The following is an 18424-nucleotide window of genomic DNA, read 5'->3' as shown; positions in this document are numbered from 1 at the left end:
GAGCGCAGAAACCATCTTACGACAGGCTTCACATGGGATTCATGAAACATTCGTATCACACGAATCAGAGCGTAAGAATGGTCGTACATTGATAAATGCAGAGGCTGGAAACGATCGTAATTTAAATATCACGCCCCAATATATTCTCGGTTTTGAGGCCTCGCCCCTACAATTTACGACATGGCGAGACGTAATCCGGCTGAGACGTGGCACTTTTCAGAGGTGGAGATTGAAACCCTGATATCTCAGATTCACTAATGTGTGTACTTTTTGGCAGCCTGAAAACTGTTAATTAAAGGCTGTAGAAAGAATGTGGGATGGAAAGAGATCACTGAAGCGGTCAACAGTGTTGCCGTAGTAAATCGGACTCCAGCTGGTTTATTTAATTTATACATGCTTGACATATGTATTCTATAGTCCTAATAGTAACATACAGGCTTCTATTGTAATCTCTTAGGCCTACATGTAGGTGTACTTATATTTAAATAAACACACGGTAGCGGAGTTTATGCAGTGTCTTTTATTTTACTTGTGTTTTTTTGATGAGTCAGAATGAGGCAACAACTGTGAGGGAGAGTGCTGGACCACCACCTCGACTCTGTCTCCTGACAGCAGAGGTGCTGGAAAAACAAGCCGAAATAACTCTGTCAATGGCAGAAATAAATCGTTCACTTGAAAGAGGAACAAAAACCTGAAGAATAAATAAAAATGTTGTGCATCGTCTTGTTTCCTGTATTGAATATCATTGCCAAACATAAGACTATAGGCTACCTTTTAAAAGCGAGGAACAATTTCCTGTCTCCTTCGTATAACCCCCAGTTGGGCGTGCTCTCTGGACATCGGGTCATCTGGCTCTATCACTACATTTATGGCTCCGTGTTTTCCTGCACGATGTTGTGCAGAACCCCACAGGCTAAAACAATGTTGCAGACCGGTGCATAGAGGTCTTCTAAAAGAGCCAGATCTGCCATTGCTGATAAGTGATCAACTGATGACTTCTTCTTCTCCTGTTAAACTGAGTATATGCTGCACCACAAGTCCGCACTGACTCGAAAACTTGCGTACACGAGTTCAGACCGGACGTGAGATTTTTCATAAATGAAGGCCAATAGCTTTACCCACCCACAGCCTTCGCTCAAGCAGTTACATCTCCTTGGTCACATATCCTTGGTCACCCCAAAAGCCCACACCTCCTTTGGCCGCCACTCCTTCTAGTTCTCAGCTGCAAATGACTGGAATGAACTACAAAAACCCCTGAAACTCAAAACCCTTATCCCACTAACTGCCTTTAAAGTACGTCTGTCTGAGCTCCTGTCCGATCACTTTACGTGCTAACTGTTCTCCATCATTCATGCACTGTTTTGCACACCCTTATTCCATTATCTCTGTCATGCCCCATTGCATAGTCGCTCAGTTGCACATCTTCACCTGTACTGCTATCACATCTGTTTACGCTCGTTTGCACTATTCATCTGCCCTGGCATGCTCAACTGTTATTCTTCCCACCTTTGTTGTTATACAATTTTTGTACAGCAACTGATCTACATCACTATCTAGACCACAATCTGCACTAACTGTATATTGACTCTTTACTACATTTCAGCATTTATATAGTTTGTCTATTCATGTATATTGTGTTATTACTGATCTACATCACTATGTAGACCACACTTTGCACTAACTGTATATTGACTCTTTACTACATCTCAGCATTTCTATTCATGCATATTGTGTTATTACTGATCTACATCACTACCTAAACCACTATTTGCCCTAACTGTAAATTGACTCTTTACTACTTTCACCTGGTTTCTACCTGGTTAAATAAAGGTTGAATAAAAAAATAAAAATTAGTAGGAAACTGGAGGAAGTGTTGAGTTTGCACTACCAGCAAGAAAACTAATTAAAGTGAAACTAAGTGCTAGCTAATATTACCAATTACTAACTTAAGTAACTCAGCATGATATAAGCGTCTTTTAAATAAAGTCATTGTTTACTCTGCAGCTAAGATAATTAAAAGCCAGTATTTAACAATTTGCAATAGTCCGTTTAAAAAAATGTGCTCCAACTTCCTGTTGCTGTAGCTAAGCATCTGACCAGAAAATATGGTATAATGTGCAATGTGTACAGCAGCTCAATAGCCAGTGGACCAGATCACAGAGTTGTTCTCTTAGGGGACCACCATATGGAAACACTGTGTGTGTCTGCCTGGCCTAATACCAGCCTCTGTCTTTGCACTGCTATGAGTACACACAGGCCATGTGGGCATTGTCTGGGTATGGCTAAAATAAGTCAGATCATTTTACAGTCTGCTGACTACCAAGGTGGTAAGATGCAAAATGTTGCATGGTTAGGACAGCATTTACAAAAACACAATGGATATTACAGAGTGCCTTGAACTATACTGTATTTCAGAATGTGCATGTGATTCAGTGGGACCAGAGTGCTTGCTGACATCAAAGTATGTTTGTTGGGATGTGTGTGTGTTTGAGTGTGCATGTGTGTTTGTGCGTGTGTTCCATTACTGAATGGAAAAAAAGGACATTTTAGGTTTGTCCTATTGATATTTAGAAATGCTCCTCTACTCTCCGAGCCTCTGAGTGGGTGGGCAGTGTATGCATTTCATTGACAGCTGAGCCAGCAGGGTCACATGGACACAGTGTAAACAACTTGCAATGACAACCTACAAGCCAAGGACAGACAGTGTTGTGTTAGCAGTGGTGCTGAAGAATAAGGACCATGCCATTTAGTTTCACATTTTTCAACTTCGTACTAGCTAATTAGCCATCTATCTGTCTGGAGTCAAGTGACTTTGACAAACTGCACTTTTTCCATGCGTACCATGTGTTTGTGTTGTCCAAGTTGGAACCATGTAATGGGTTTCCCTTTGATTACATTAACACATTTCCAAGTTAATTTTGGCTAATCAGAATTACTGTAGACTTCAAAATTAACCTCTAAATTAGTGGCATTGAGCGATGAGGTTGCATATTGCAACACACTGAATACCCCTCCCCTCAGCCCCTCCCTTTCCAAGCGTGTAGTAGAACCTATGATGGCCTTCAACTAACATTAAAATGTGAAAGGCCCTCTCTTGAGCCAGTGTTTGGTTTGTCTGTTCTGGGCTACTGTAGAAACATGGCGCTGCAACATGGCAGAACCCGTGGAAGAGGACCCGCTGCCTGTGTAGAAATGAAGGTCTCATTCTAAGCTAACAAAACACAACAATTCTTAATTTCAGGTTAATACACTAATGAAACATAATTATGAATATTATATTCCATTTCTGCCAATAGATCCTCCTAAATCCTACACTCTGGTCCTTTAAGGTTATGGAAGGATAGACGGAAAGACGAAACAACATGGCTGTCTTGGGCATTTTGTTGACCCATTCATCCACCCCGACTTCCTCCCCATGCAGACTTTGTCCCTCTATAATAACGTCACCTGACTTCCACTTTTGCTCTCGTTGGGAGCTGGTAGAGGGGTTATTACTTGAACAAAGAAACATGTAGTTTGACTGATGCTGTCATTGTAGATGTCCTTTTAAGAATATCTAAATCTTTTTAAAATATTCACAATTGAGTTTTGACTAGTAATATCTTAGTTTGAGATTTGGAAAATTCAAATATGTTTGTGAATGTGCTGAATTAAAGATAGCTAGAATTGGCTGTGAAAAGGTAGCTCCTCCTTTTCCCCAACTCGCCTGACATTCCCCGAGATCTTTAAACTGACTACCTTATCCTACACGCACAAACATGCTTACACGCACAAACACTCTGATTAATTCATGCGCAATCGTTATTTACACAACTTTCAGTTACTCACCAAAAATCTGCAAACCACATAGCGAATGACGCGATACCTGTCGATTCTGCTCCATAACCCATTCCATTTTGTTAGTCCATACACTGTGCACGCAAACACCAACAATACACTGATAGCGCTTACTTTCACTTCCTGGTCCGGCATCACTTTTTTTCCCCAAGGAACACGAGCCCCATGACAATGGCTAGTTTATTCCCTGTTTGGGACAGGGGAAAGTGTTGATTTCAGCGGGGTAAGCTATTTTCTTAATACAAAATGATTGGCTGTATTGCAATGTAATTATTATTTAATTATAGGCAAATCATACTGTTAGTAGTATTATTAGTACTGAAATGTATGATGAGCTATATTTCAAGGTATGTGTGTGATAGATAGAATATCTGCTGAATCACTATACATAACAAAACACCCTGTCACGTTGGTTTCTACCAATTAGCTTAATTGAAGAGCTTTATTTAAAGCGAGGGTATTCTGCCCTCAGGGGGAGAGTCTGGAGAGTGTCAACTTGTGGAGAGGTTGTATACGGAGAATTATTGAGATAGAGCATTTTTGCTTGTGCTATTTAAATTGAGAAACCTATGGGTTCATTTTTTTTTTTTTTTTTTCCGAAGTCTTTTTTGTTGGCAGTGTGCCGGATGACGTATTTTATAGCACTGTGAATAAATCTGCACTTTTCATAACAATCCACGTTTGCGGTTTGCTGTGTCTTCACCCCATCACCACCCAACCTCAGTGTGTCCTTGTCGCCACCATCCTGTGTGGACGTGGGCTGCAAGGCCCATTTTTCACATTGACATTTGTACTAGTCAGAACTACACTGGATAAATCTTGACTTGGAGTTGTGACTAGTCATCATTTATGTAAAGATATCTGGAAATCACATTTCATACAGTCAAAATTGAAATATAGATATCTTTAATTAGATTCACCATACAACTCAATGGGACATTTTTACTAGTCTGTAGTTTGTAATTAGAGATATCTCAATTTCAATCTTCACGAGTCAAAATATTATATATGAAATGAAAGTTTTGACTAGTGATGAATCCATTGCAGATATAAATTTCTACCTTTGGAGTACTGATATCTTTCTCAAAAGAGAGCACAGAACATGTAAAAAGGGTGTTTGAAGTAGCAGAAAAAAGAACTTTCAATTTCAGTTGCATTTCCCTTCTTTCTTTGTACAGGGTAGTTGCAGATATGCTTTTTTATTAAGAAACTGGCATATTACTTGTTCTTGTCAGATTAAAACCCTCCTACCTTTCAGGAACTAAAAATGATGGCTTGACCACCATACATCTTTAGGTTTATCTGCTTGGTTTCAAAATGGACACACACACACACACACACACACACACACACACACACACACACACACACACACACACACATCCTCTTTCCCTCCTCTAATCATCCAAGTGAATCAGCCAATGTTCTGGCTGCGTTTGTTTTCACCCTGGGCAATAGTCCCATATCACATTTCGCTCTCATTTTCCGATGGGAGCGATACATAAATCAAAGTTCCTTTAATCAGCGTTATCATTACTGTCCAAAACAGACGCATCATTACTGCAGGTATCCTTGGGATATTCTCATCTTTTTTCCCAAACCAAAACCACAACAACAGAGAGTGTTATCAGGATCAAAAAAACCTCAGTCTCCCTCCTCCTTGTCTCCGGGGCCAGACCAAAACTCTTAGTTCAAAATGTTTGTTTACTAGGCCGGGATTTGAATTTGGCATTCAAGGCACTGCTTAGAGTTTTTTGTTCTACAGTAAAATGTAATTACGTTGTGTGCATTATTTTTGGTTTTATGAAATTATGAAGGGATCTCTATGTTAAACTCAGGGAATGAATACAGAAATGTTCTCACCATCGCTATTTGTTGACCCTTTCAATGATACAAAACAGAAAGAGAAGGTGGGCAAAGTCATTAACACTAATGAAGGCCTTGAAAGTGCTTTGTCTTCCTGTATAAATCTGTAAAATAGCTTATTGAAGCATGACACTGTGCCTCTATCTTTGTTATGTATTAGTTTTTGATGCCAGCAGTGCTGTGTAGCTGCAGGATTCTTAGCTTTGCTGTTTATGCACAAATATTTAATATATATATTCTTTTTTTTTTAATCTGTCTGACAGTTTGTGTTTCTAACTGTTTGACTATATATACTGACCTCACCATGTTAACAGATTGTAGCTATTACTTGAATGGTGAATACAGTGTTATTACCTGAAAGGATGAAAAGACCCAAGTTGGAATTAACCATAATTGTCTTTGACCCTTTCAACCTATGGCTGTTTTTCCGTAGTTTTCACTCCTTTAAGTACAGGCTTTTCGGATAGTCATAATTAGGCATGTCATATATTTGTTATTAATTTGAGATATTTGGCTACTCAGAAATGCCATCATTTGGCATATCAATGTTAGTAAACATGTCCTACGTTAGGACATTTTTTATCAAGTGTGAAAGCAAGGAACATCATGCTTCCTGTTTGCAATGTAATCATGGTTGTACAAACAATGGACTAATTAATGTTGATACCAAAAGAATCATTTAAACTTGATGAGCATGACACAAAATCTTAAGGTATAAGGAGCCTATTTTGTATATGATCACTAAGTGGATTTATGGATGTTTTTTGGTGATCAATGACCATGGGTGATATATGTATGTATATGCAGGGTTTGTGAAAAAAAACAGAGGCAGCATTCTACGTTCGATCATGTTCAATCTTAATTTTACTTTACTAACACCCCTCACAGTGCTCCTCTCAGCCCAAAGGCAGCCTCACAGCACTTCATGTGTGAATGATACTGTGTGTGCGCACGTGCATGTGAGGGAGCGAGGGGGCAGCTGACAGCACTGCGAGGGTAACAAGCTTACTAACACCCCTCACAGTGTTGTAAGCTGCACCCCGTCCCCTCACGCAAACAAAGTCATATCATAAATTATAGGGAACCAAGCAACCGCAATGATGAGCTTTTTTGATGTTTCTCTGGAATCAGCCAGCGCGAAGGACGTCTATATTCCGATTGGTTGCTGGTCGTTTGCCGCTGAACCGCATCATAGCTCATTACCATAAAGTTGACCAAACTTCAAATTTCTGTTACCTTGAAGCTCAAGTCGGCAGCGTTGTGTACGTACGGATACGCTCGGGTCCCGAGCAAGAAATAGAGGTGACGCCGAAATGATCGATGCAGCGTACGGACCTTGAAACACCTAATAGTGCTTCACTTGTTTCCAGACAATTTAATTAATTCAGGTAGGTACGCAGTTGAGTTCTGCACTGCACTGAGAACAAGTGAAATTATCACAGTTTAACAGTTTAATATCAAACCAGAGCTGAGGCTGTCAAAAAATAAACCTCTGAATGACTTGTTGAGTTAGGTTTGTCTGTCATGTACGGGGGGGCACAAATGTAATCCCTCCATCTTAATACAAGCAGCGTGTCCAAGCAGAGACAGAGGATGAGTGGGAGAGCAGCAGGATAAACACTTGCTGCATTTGAGGAGGCATTCAAACATGAATATAAAATCTCTCACACACTGCCTCCATGTAGACATGAAACTAAAATGTAGTTGTAACGGTGTTAAAGGCAATGGGAATTGAGATACAAAGGGAAGAAGGGAGGAGAAAGAAAAGTCAACAGCGACTTGTGTATATACTTTATGTCAGAAAGATTTTCAAGTTCCACTTCCGAAATAATTGTGTGCACATGTACTTGTAAACCTAAGTGCAACCCACACCAGCCACGTCACGTAGTGATGCATCGCATCAAGGCAAGTCATTTGATGCCCATAGCACACACCAGATGCAGTATACAGACAAAGTATTAGTCAGGGTACATTAGCTGAGATGTGCCGATCTGGGAAGCAGAAGTGATAAAATTGCTGCGTTTCTGGAGAGTTGACAGACGTCGATGCTGTAAAATAAGACTGAAGTGTACCAATGCGTCAAGGCATCAAGACAGTGCTGATGTGGAGAATGTAGGGTTAGACGTAGGGTTGTCTCTGAGTCTGACCAAAAGTAAACACAGACACAGTAACCCCCTGGAACAGCCATTATGGCTAACTGCAAAGGGATCTACAGTACATCTGGGTCAACCTTCTAGGCCTTTTGTCTCCGCTACCTTTGTTAGGTTGGATCATAGTGGGTTAAGGCGTAAAACCAGATGCCAGCGTTTATTGGTGGTGGGTCATACATATTGCAATCCTCACATAATGGCTTTTCATATGTTTTGCTGTTTTTCTACAACAAAACAGGCCAGTGCAAAGTTAGCATGACCCAACTCACAACATCCACATCGATGGGAAGCAGGTTAAAATAGACCAGAATTTACCTTTAAGCAGGTTCAAGTTTCATGTTCACCATCTTAGTTAGCTGGTGGTGTAAACTGGAATTTTACATTAGTGTAGACAATGCAAAACTCAACTTGTCAGTAGATGATTCATATGCATATTAAAATTCTAGGATATATGACTGGGGACTGTAATCACAATCAGAATCCCTTCCATTATTTCTATGTCCGATTTTGTTACATCTGTCATTTTATCACATAAAAATAATCCCTGAGGTTTAGCCTTATTGCTGCACCAGTGGTTTCGATAATGCTGTAGAACTAAGAATTTAAGCTTCTTCTACATGTTTGCAAGTCAGAGAGTCACGCTGGATAAAGGCATCAGCAAAATGCCTGTGATGTAAATGAAAGTATAACTAATGAACAGGAATTTTGTCTTGTCTGTAAGCTCTGCAATCACAGAGTCACAGGAGTTAATGCCAGCTGCACTCTGTCGAGATGAAGCTGTCTGTGTCCGAGGAGCTGATGCTGAGAGAACTGGGTGTAAATATGGGAGGGCAAAAAAGGGTGTGGGAAGTAGCGGGAGGGCGAAAATAAATAGGACAGTAAAGCATCTGGTTGGCAGTAACATGGTATAGACACAAATACTTCACATATAAGGAACAAAGAATGGATTGGGACTATTAATAGCATTATCCTATTCAATTTGGACAAGTGTAGACTACATAACATGGATGGTTTTTTTCCGCCACTATGGAATGACTACAAACCAATAATGATAAATCTAGATATGTCCCACTGTATCACAGTACAAGACAGGGCTGCCCCCTATCTCCCATCCTCTTTGCCAGTGCTATTGAACCCCTTGCAATTAAGCACCGCCCTGTGGCTCATTTCAAGAGACTGCAGAGACCTGGAGAAGAGCATAAATTGTCCAGATATGCAGACAATCTTCTGCTGTATGGGGATCCTGATTCTGAGAAATTTCAGGCTATAAATTAAATACTCATAAAACTGAGCTTCTTACTATAAATGCTGTAGCAAAGAAATTTTTTTCTTTTCAAACCTTTTATTTGGGACAAGCATCACAGTACATGACCAACATTTTAATAATCTTTTTATGTCAGTATTTTGTATGTTTTCATAATCTAATTCTGAAGCCATTGGCTGACTGAAGACCCTCAAGTCAACATCTGCTACCTTAGTTATTGGCGAAGCAAAGGCAAGACTAAAATAGTTCCACATCAAGCTCCTCATTCACATGCTAAGTAAAAGCGTCATCTGGATGTTTTCTTAAATTCTCTACTATTCAAACGGTGAATTTCAAATTGTAACCAGCAAGAAAAAAGAAGAAGCTGGTTGCTTGTAAAAGGCTGATTAAAATAAATGGAGGTTTGGAATTACCTGGACACTAAAAGCTCACATGATGACTTTAAAGGTCCCATGACATGGTGCTCTTTGGATGCTTTTATATAGACCTTAGTGGTCCCCTAATACTGTATCTGAAGTCTCTTTTATATAGACCTTAGTGGTCCCCTAATACTGTATTTGAAGTCTCTTTTATATAGACCTTAGTGGTCCCCTAATACTGTATCTGAAGTCTCTTTCCCGAAATTCAGCCTTGGTGCAGAATTACAGCCACTAGAGCCAGTCCCACAATGAGCTTTCCTTAGGATGTGCCATTTCTGTGTCTGAGGAGGAGAGAGGGGGGGCAAGGTGGAGGCTGGGGGTGTGGCCTTGACCAACTGCCACTTTGCTCGTTTGAAAGCCATGATCTCTCTCATGGGTGGGCCAAATTATCGGGGCGGGCAAAGCAGAGAAAGGGGATGTATCCTGGGCCGATCGCCCCATCTGAGCTTTCATTTTCTCAAAGGTACAGGAACAGGATACCCAGGGCTCGGTTTACACCTATCGCCATTTCTAGCCACTGGGGGACCATATGCAGGCTGGGGGGACGCATATTAATGTTAAAAAACCTCATAAAGTGAAGTTTTCATGCCATGGGACCTTTAACACAACGTACATTTCCATAGAGTCATCATTAATACTCACTTGCTCTGAGTTTCTCTTTTTAGCCATGATAGCAGCATGGATCTAGCGATGGCAGCGTTGGTGGTCAAACCAGCAGGCGCTAAAGTTGGAGACAGATGCCCGGCCGAGCAGAGCAAAGTCCCGGGGAGCAGAGTAGACGTAGTAAAGTTGCTCGCGAAATAATGTCTGGAAAATGATTTTTAATGAATACATGGAGATGTGACAAATATGCATTAGTCCAGAACACAGGACATTCTTCCTGTATTTATTTTCTTGCTACCGCCCCAGACACATCTGACCAATAAGGGGAGTGAACGTTCTTGCATGATTTGTAGTGATGCATTAAGGTTTGCTTGGGTTTTTCTCTGAAACTCATCAACTGATTTGGACCAGAGCAATAAACCAATTTGATCCTTTTAAAACGTTTCTCAGAGTGTTTACCTGTAGTGTGTTTAGGCTTACTCTGCTGTCCAACAGTACATGTGATCTATTTCACTAAAAATAAAATGTTGTGTTTTGTCACCATGTAACTGTCTTGTAGTTTGTCAGCACCTATTAACCAGGTCACACTGTACTCAGTGAATTAAAGCCTCTCATATATTTGATTTTCAATGTATCTTTCATCCTATGCAAGCACACTGCAGGCTGAGCAGCAGAGACCTGACTGATCCCAGTGGCAGCTGTCTCCACAAGCAGGCACACAAGCTGAAGATAATTGTTGGTAAGAGGGAGCCATTATTTTTCAGCAATTGGCCCTCTAGCATAGCACTATGAGTCACCATGTGCCAGGGAGAGGAGGGGGTTGATGTCACCGAGATACCTGGAGGAAACAAAGTGGTTTGTGGCCTGCATACAGGCTGCCATGGTTTGACGGCACGGGAAATCTGCCTTTACAGGGCTTGAGGTGATAAGCTAAGTGATCTAGTACTCCACTTTTTATTTTTTTCAATCGCATACTGCTTCAGTTTTTTTTTTTTTTTTTACAGCATATAGCGGACACATTTCCTTGTTCGCAGCTAATGTAGCAAGTGTTGCTGTATCAGCAGCTGAAGGTAAATATGATGAGGGTCATGATGCAAGTAGCAGAGAACGCTGGTAGAGGGACAATCCACACAGCTCATATCCACCAGCACATACCACTGTGAACATATTGGCCAATTCCGATAAGCGCTATTAACATTGCAGTAATGGCCAATAACCGATATTTACCGATGTCGATATACCGCATAGTTTCCTCCAAACAAATTACAGAGCCACCATTAAATGTTACTGCAGTGTATGTTTGAGGCTACTTTTATAACTTGTAGCAAGTGTATACCTTAATGAAAGTCCAGTTTAACTCACATCTCACACCTTAAGTTACTGAGTTTGTGCGGAAGTTGTCGCTGGCTCCAAGGCTAACCCCCTTCACCTTCTTTAACCAGCAGCTAGCATGCAAGACGCAAGGACTTAGCTTGGTTTTTAAAGAGTAGCAGCATTTATTCACAGATATAGCGTTACTTCTTATTTCATAGTCATCGATACACACCCCGCCCTCTCTCTTTTTTTTCTCTCTCTCTCCCTCCACCACACACTCGCTAACGTGTGGGCTGCAGCCGCCGCTGTTTGCGTTTAGACTGCTTGCTAGTAGCTTGCTCCTGATATTGATTGTGAACTTCTGGATGGTGGTCCTTTATTTGAGTGATCAAATTGATGGTGTTTGAAGGACTTGGCACGGCATCATCCTTGCATTACTTCAATTTTGCATACTGCAATTTGTGTCTTTTTTTTTTTTTTTTAACAGTGAAAAACGTCCGAGAACATTGCTTCGTCTTCAGCATGTAAATCCTGTGCTCCATCACGGTATCACAAACTCTGTTTGTCCAAAAAAAAAACACACACACACACCAGTGCTGACCTGACACAAACAATGGTAGCGAGAATGGATATAATCATCGGTTACAGGGATGTCACTAGGATTGAAAGACAGAGGGGGCTTAGCCCAGAGGCTATGCAAAACTTTCCCTTGCAAAATCTTACTTACAAACTCTAATGTTAGCTTTTAGATACATCAAAAGCAGCGGGGATTTACTTAGGCCAGACTGTGCTCCTGCTGAGTTCTTCTTTAGGCTATGTCTTAAGCGCTATGTATCTGTCCGTGTGTGTGGTAAAGTAATACCATACCTAATTCCTCTCTCTATTAGATAAGGTGCAGGTCAAAATAAGACTATTTAATTACTAGGGGTGTAACGATACACGTATTCGTATTGAACCGTTCGGTACGAGGCTTTCGATTAGGTACACATTACAAACCGAACGATTGCGTTGGACTAATCCTATTTCATTTAAAAAAAAAGAGAGCTTAAATTGTGTGAATTATAATATTCCCAGTGCCGCTGCACTCAACAAAGCAGCCCAAACGACATAACAGGCAACGTGCTGTCTGCCCCTCCCACTCCCAAAGAAAAACACTCTACTCCAGTGAGGCATGCTACGCTGAACTAGCTAATAACGTTAACGCGACTTTTACCAGACCAGAATTAGAAGATCTTCCAATAACCAACAGGTCTGGGGTTTGGAGCCACTTTGGTTTCCCTGTAAGTTATGAATTTCAATTCAATTCAATTTTATTTATAGTATCAAATCATAACATAAGTTATCTCGAGACACTTTACAGATAGAGTAGGTCTAGACCACACTCTATAATTTACAAAGCCCCAACAATTCCAACAATTCCAGTAATTCCCTCAAGAGCAAGCAGTGTGACAGTGGCGAGGAAAAACTCCCTCTTGGGAAGAAACCTCGGACAGACCCAGGCTCTTGGTAGGCGGTGTCTGTGACGAGCCGGTTGAGGGTGAGATGAACAGTGGCGATAGTAGTCACATTAATAATGGAACAGTGACTGGATGTAGCGGGAAGCTGCAGGGTTCAGCAGGACGCGCATGACATTGCAGGGCATACGCTGAGCTCATCAGGGGAGGGCGCAGACCACAGCGACAGCTGCAACCAGGATCTTGGGCCTACGCGTTCTCCCAAAGGAAATACGCTGGGGAAAAAGCATAAGGACTCCGGGAGGTAAACTCCCCAGAAGCTAGGATTAGTAACAAGCATTTCTGGGACGGGCCGCACACAAATAGTAATAGTAATAGTACCAGTAATAGAAAGGGAGAGGAGAGAGCAGCTCAGTATGTCAAAGGAAAGAAGTCCCCGGCAGTCTAGAACTATAACAGCGTAACTATAACAGGTAACTAAGAGAGACAGGTCATAAGAGAGGTAGCTTTTTTGGGCTTAGAACTCTCCCCTGCCGGATCTGGCTTGGCTGGCCTGCCTCCCTCTACTTTGTTATGTATTATTAATCTAACAATTATGAAGAGAAGCAGTTGGGCCAGTTAGGTGAACACTGCAACTCCTCACTCCCTAACTATAAGCTTTATCAAATAGGAGAGGTTTTAAGTTCATTCTTGAATGAGGTGACAGTTTCTGCCCCCGAACCCAGATCGGAGCTGGTTCCATAGGAGAGGAGCCTGATAACTGAAGGCTCTAGCTCCCATTCTACTTTTAGAGACTCTAGGTACCACCAGTAACTCTGCATTCTGGGAGCGCAGTGCTCTAGTGGGACAATAGGGTATTAGGAGCTCTTCTAGATATGATGGTGCTAGACCATTTAGAGCTTTGTAGGTCAAGAGAAGGACTTTAAACTCAATCCTGGATTCAACAGGAAGCCAATGCAGAGAAGCTAATACAGGAGAAATATGATCTCTTTTCTTAGTTCTTGTAAGAACACGCGCTGCAGCATTCTGGATCAGCTGGAGAGTCTTAAGAGACTTATTTGAGCAACCTGACAGTAGGGAATTACAATAGTCCAGCCTGGAAGTAACAAATGCATGGACTAGTTTTTCAGCGTCGTTTTGAGACAGGATATTCCTAATTTTGGCAATGTTACGAAGATGAAAAAAGGCTGTTCTTGAGGTTTGTTTTAGATTGGCATTAAAGGATATATCCTGATCAAAGATAACTCCTAAATTCATAACAGTGGTGCTGGAGGCCAGGGCAATACCATCCAGAGTAGCTATATCTTTAGATAATGAAGTTCGGAGGTGTTTAGGGCCCAGCACAATAACTTCAGTTTTGTTAGGGTTTAACATCAGAAAATTAGGTCATCCAGGATTTTATATCCTTAATGCACACTTGAAATTTAGCTAGCTGACTGGTTTCGTCTGGTTTGATTGACAAGTATAATTGGGTGTCATCCGCATAACAGTGAAAGTTAATTGAGTGTTTTCTAATAATATTGCCTAGAGGAAGCATATATAAGGAGAATAGAATTGGTCCAAGCACTGAGCGCCAGGGAACCCCATGGCTAACTTTAACGCGTACTTGGAGGATTTATCATTAACATTCACAAATTGAGATCGATCAGAGAAATAGGACCTAAACCAACTCAGAGCAATTCCTTTAATGCCAACCAAGTGTTCCAATCTCTGTAACAGGATTGAATGGTCAATAGTGTCAAATGCAGCACTAAGATCTAGTAAAACAAGAATGGAGACAAGACCTTTGTCTGCAGCAGTTAAAAGGTTGTTAGTAATTTTCACCAGTGCCGTCTCTGTGCTATGATTCTTTCTAAATCCTGATTGAAAGTCATCAAATAAACTATTGCTATGTAGAAAATCACATAACTGATTAGCAACCACCTTCTCAAGGATCTTGGATAGAAAGGGAAGGTTAGATATAGGTCTATAGTTTGCTAAGACCTCAGGATCCAGGGTGGGTTTTTTCAGAAGAGGTTTTATCACAGCTACTTTAAATGACTGTGGTACATAACCTGTTAATAGAGACATATTGATCATATCTAGTAATGAGGTGTTAACCACAGGTAATGCTTCTTTGAGTAGTCTCGTTGGGATGGGGTCTAAGAGACAGGTAGATGGCTTAGCTGAGGATATCTTTAACATTAATTGTTGAAGGTCTATAGGATAAAAGCAGTCTAAGTATATGTCGAGACTAGTCTTTATTTCTAGCGACTCTGCGTTTAAAGGTGAACCGTTAGAAGTTGAGTGTAAAAGGTGATGAATTTTATCTCTAATTGTTGTAATTTTATCATTAAAGAAGCTCATGAAGTCATCACTACTCAGAGCTAGAGGAATAGATGGCTCAGTAGAGCTGTGGCTATCTGTCAGCCTGGCGACAGTGCTGAAAAGAAACCTTGGGTTGTTCTTGTTTTCTTCTATTAGTGATGAGTAATAGTCTGATCTGGCCTTTCTTAGGGCCTTCCTATAGGTTTTGAGACTTTCTTGCCAATCCAAACGAGATTCTTCCACTTTGGTGGAACGCCACTTACATCTCGAGGTTTCGCGAGATTTGTTTTAATTCGCGAGTTTGGGAGTTATACCAAGGTGCTAGTTTCCTTTGCTTCATCATCTTCTTTTCAGGGGGAGCAACAGAGTCTAAGGTTCGTCCGTTGGCGATGTCGTAACACCGTCTACAAATGCATCAATTTGAGAGGGACTGAGGTTAACATACAGGTCCTCTGTTATGTTAAGGCATGACATAGAGTCGAATGCTGTTGGAATATCTTCTTTAAATTTAGCTATAGCACTGTCAGATAGGCATCTGGTGTAGGAGCTTTTATCTAATTTAATATAATCAGGTAGTAAGAATTCGAAAGTGATTAAAGAATGATCTGATAATACCGAATTCTGCGAAAATATTATTAAATCCTCAATTTCAATACCATATGCCAGCACAAGGTCGAGGGTGTGGTTAAAACAGTGCGTCGCCTTGTGCACACTCTGACTGAAACCGATTGAATCCAGTAATGAGTTGAAAGCAGTACTAAGGCTGTCATTGTCATCGTCCTCATGGATATTAAAATCACCTACAAGAAGTACTTGGTCTGATTTAAGGACTAAACATGATAAAAACTCTGAGAATTCAGATAAAAATTCAGAATACGGACCTGGAGCCCTGTAAATAACAACGAATATAATTGGCTGTAATGTTTTCCATTTTGAATGTTGAAGATTAAGAACAAGACTTTCAAATAAGTTATAATGTAATTTAGGTTTAGGAGTAATTAACAGGCTTGCATCAAAGATGGCTGCAACTCCCCCTCCTCGGCCTGAGCCTCTAGGAATTTGAGTATTAATATGGCTGGGAGGAGTGGCTTCATTTAGACTAACAGTCTTCATGGCCCAGCCAGGTTTCAGTAAGACAAAATAAATCAATGTTATTATCTGATATCAACTTGTTTACCCATACTGCTTTAGAAGACAGATATCTAATATTTAATAGTCCACATCTAATTTTCCTATTTTGTTCTATTGCAGTCGTTTTAATTCCAATTAGGTTGTTAAGTATAGCGCATCTTTTGTTTACCTTTGATTTAACCGATCTGAGCCGGGGGACAGACACCGTGTTTATTCGACTATGAGTGGGCGACTGCTCCAACGGAAGCACTCTGATTACTAATATCAAACATGGGTTGTCATGGTTTATGTCTGATAAACTCGTTCAGATTTTTTGATATGAGAGCGGCACCGTCCCAGGTGGGATGAATGCCGTCTCTCTCAATCAGACCAGGCTTTCCCCAGAACGCCCTCCAGTTATTCACATAGCCCACATCATTAGCTGGGCACCACCCCGACAACCAGCGGTGGAAGGATGACGTACGGCTGTACATTTCATCATTGGTCAGGTTTGGCAGGGGTCCAGAGAAAACTACTGAGTCCGACATTGTGTTTTGCGTATGCACAAAGTGACTCAACATTCATTTTAGTGATCTCCGATTTACGACCATTACCACCTAGTGAAGTATGATCTTACTGTATTTTACGGTTCTTTTTAGCCAGCAGCTTTAGATGGGTTTCTATAGCCCCGCTCCAGCCCCGGGGACACATATGACCGTAGGTAGGCCTACTGTAGCCGCCCGGGGATACTGGCTTCACATATCGCAGTATAGAGCTCCCAATAACCAGAACTGGCTTCTCGCGGGTGTATCACTGAGTAGGGAGAAACTGTTAGAGAGGCGAAGACGCTCCGGTTTAGAGCGACCGTCATCATGTGCACTCCCTGGTCTAGATCTAACGTCACGCTTCCCTCGGACAGTCACTTACACTCGCACTTGCTCCGGGGTCTGCCGGGGGGACAGCTAGCAGAAGCTACAGAAGCTACAGTATGTTGGCCCGCATTAACTACATGGTGCTGGCTAGCTACGAAAGCGCATACGATTCTGATTCCATGGTGCGGAGCCGTGACTCAAATTCACTAAGCCTTGCCTCCAAAACAGCGAATATACTACATTTATTACATGTATCGTTATCACTAAAGGAGGCAGAGGAATAGCTAAACATTTGACACACAGAGCAAGAAAGAGCAGGAGAGGGAGAGGAATTAGCCATTGCTAATGGCTAAGCTAAAGTAGCTAACAGTGTTTTAAAGGGGTGATAGAATGATTATATAGGGTATTTCACACTGTTCCTTATGGTCTCCTAATGGGGTATGTAACATTGGTTGGGCTGAAAATGGCCTGGTTGATATTTTACTGGCCCTTATGCATCCCTGTGTTTTGGCCCCATTTGTAACAAGAGCTTTTCTTCCAAATATGGTATGGTCATGAATATTTAGATGAGCTGTCGCTGATTGGTTGAGCGACTTGCCATACGCAGAACATTAGAGACGCGCTGATTGGTTGACGAATCCCCAATACACATACATTAGAGAAGCGACAGAATCTCATATTCCAGACACTGCAATGTTTCATTACCAAATTCACTTCTGAGACTTTTTAAGCGGAAATCAACTATATAAAGCTGAAATATGGGCCGTTTTACAAAAATTGATGGCTAATTGCAAATTTGGTAAGACGTGTCGGACTTTAGGAGCTCCACACAGTCTGACGAAAAGCTGCAGCCTGCTGGGCTCCATACCGCAGCGCAAAGTCACCCTTTGTGGATACTGCACTACGGGCTCCGCGCCAGCTGCCGGCATAACTAATATATTTACGGTTTGAATTTACGTCCGCCACTTATATAACATCATTCCCCAATGTCTTATAAAGCTAACCGTTGTGTCCGATTTGATTTTAAAGGCGCATTTTTATGCGGCGTCTTTGTAGGACGAGCAGCTGCTTATTGCTATATGTCCCATTCATTACAATGGGGAAATACCGCAGCTAGCTAGCTAAAACTGTCGCCATAACTAAATTATATTTACAGTTTGAATTTCGTCACACCACTTATACAACATCATTCCCCAATGTCTTATAAAGCTAACCGTTGTGTCCGATT

At 41.3% G+C, this 18424-nt stretch overlaps 1 protein-coding gene across 5 annotated transcripts in view; it reads left to right on the top strand.

Moving 5' to 3' along the window:
* The window catches only part of lrfn2b (leucine rich repeat and fibronectin type III domain containing 2b), a 199085-nt gene that overhangs the window by 126457 nt on the left and 54204 nt on the right, over positions 1–18424 (top strand). Inside the window, exon 1 of one of the 5 annotated variants that reach the window (XM_039782566.1) lies at positions 10832–10878. The exons of the other annotated variants lie outside the window; for them this stretch is intronic. The gene's annotated coding sequence lies outside the window, so the exon portion shown is untranslated. Of the gene's footprint in view, positions 1–10831; positions 10879–18424 lie in introns of those variants that run through there. 5 annotated transcript variants of the gene reach the window in all.

The sequence above is a fragment of the Perca fluviatilis genome, chromosome 18, assembly GCF_010015445.1.
Source record: "Perca fluviatilis chromosome 18, GENO_Pfluv_1.0, whole genome shotgun sequence".
Taxonomy (NCBI): Eukaryota; Metazoa; Chordata; class Actinopteri; order Perciformes; family Percidae; genus Perca; species Perca fluviatilis.
This window is presented reverse-complemented; position numbering and strand designations above follow the sequence as displayed.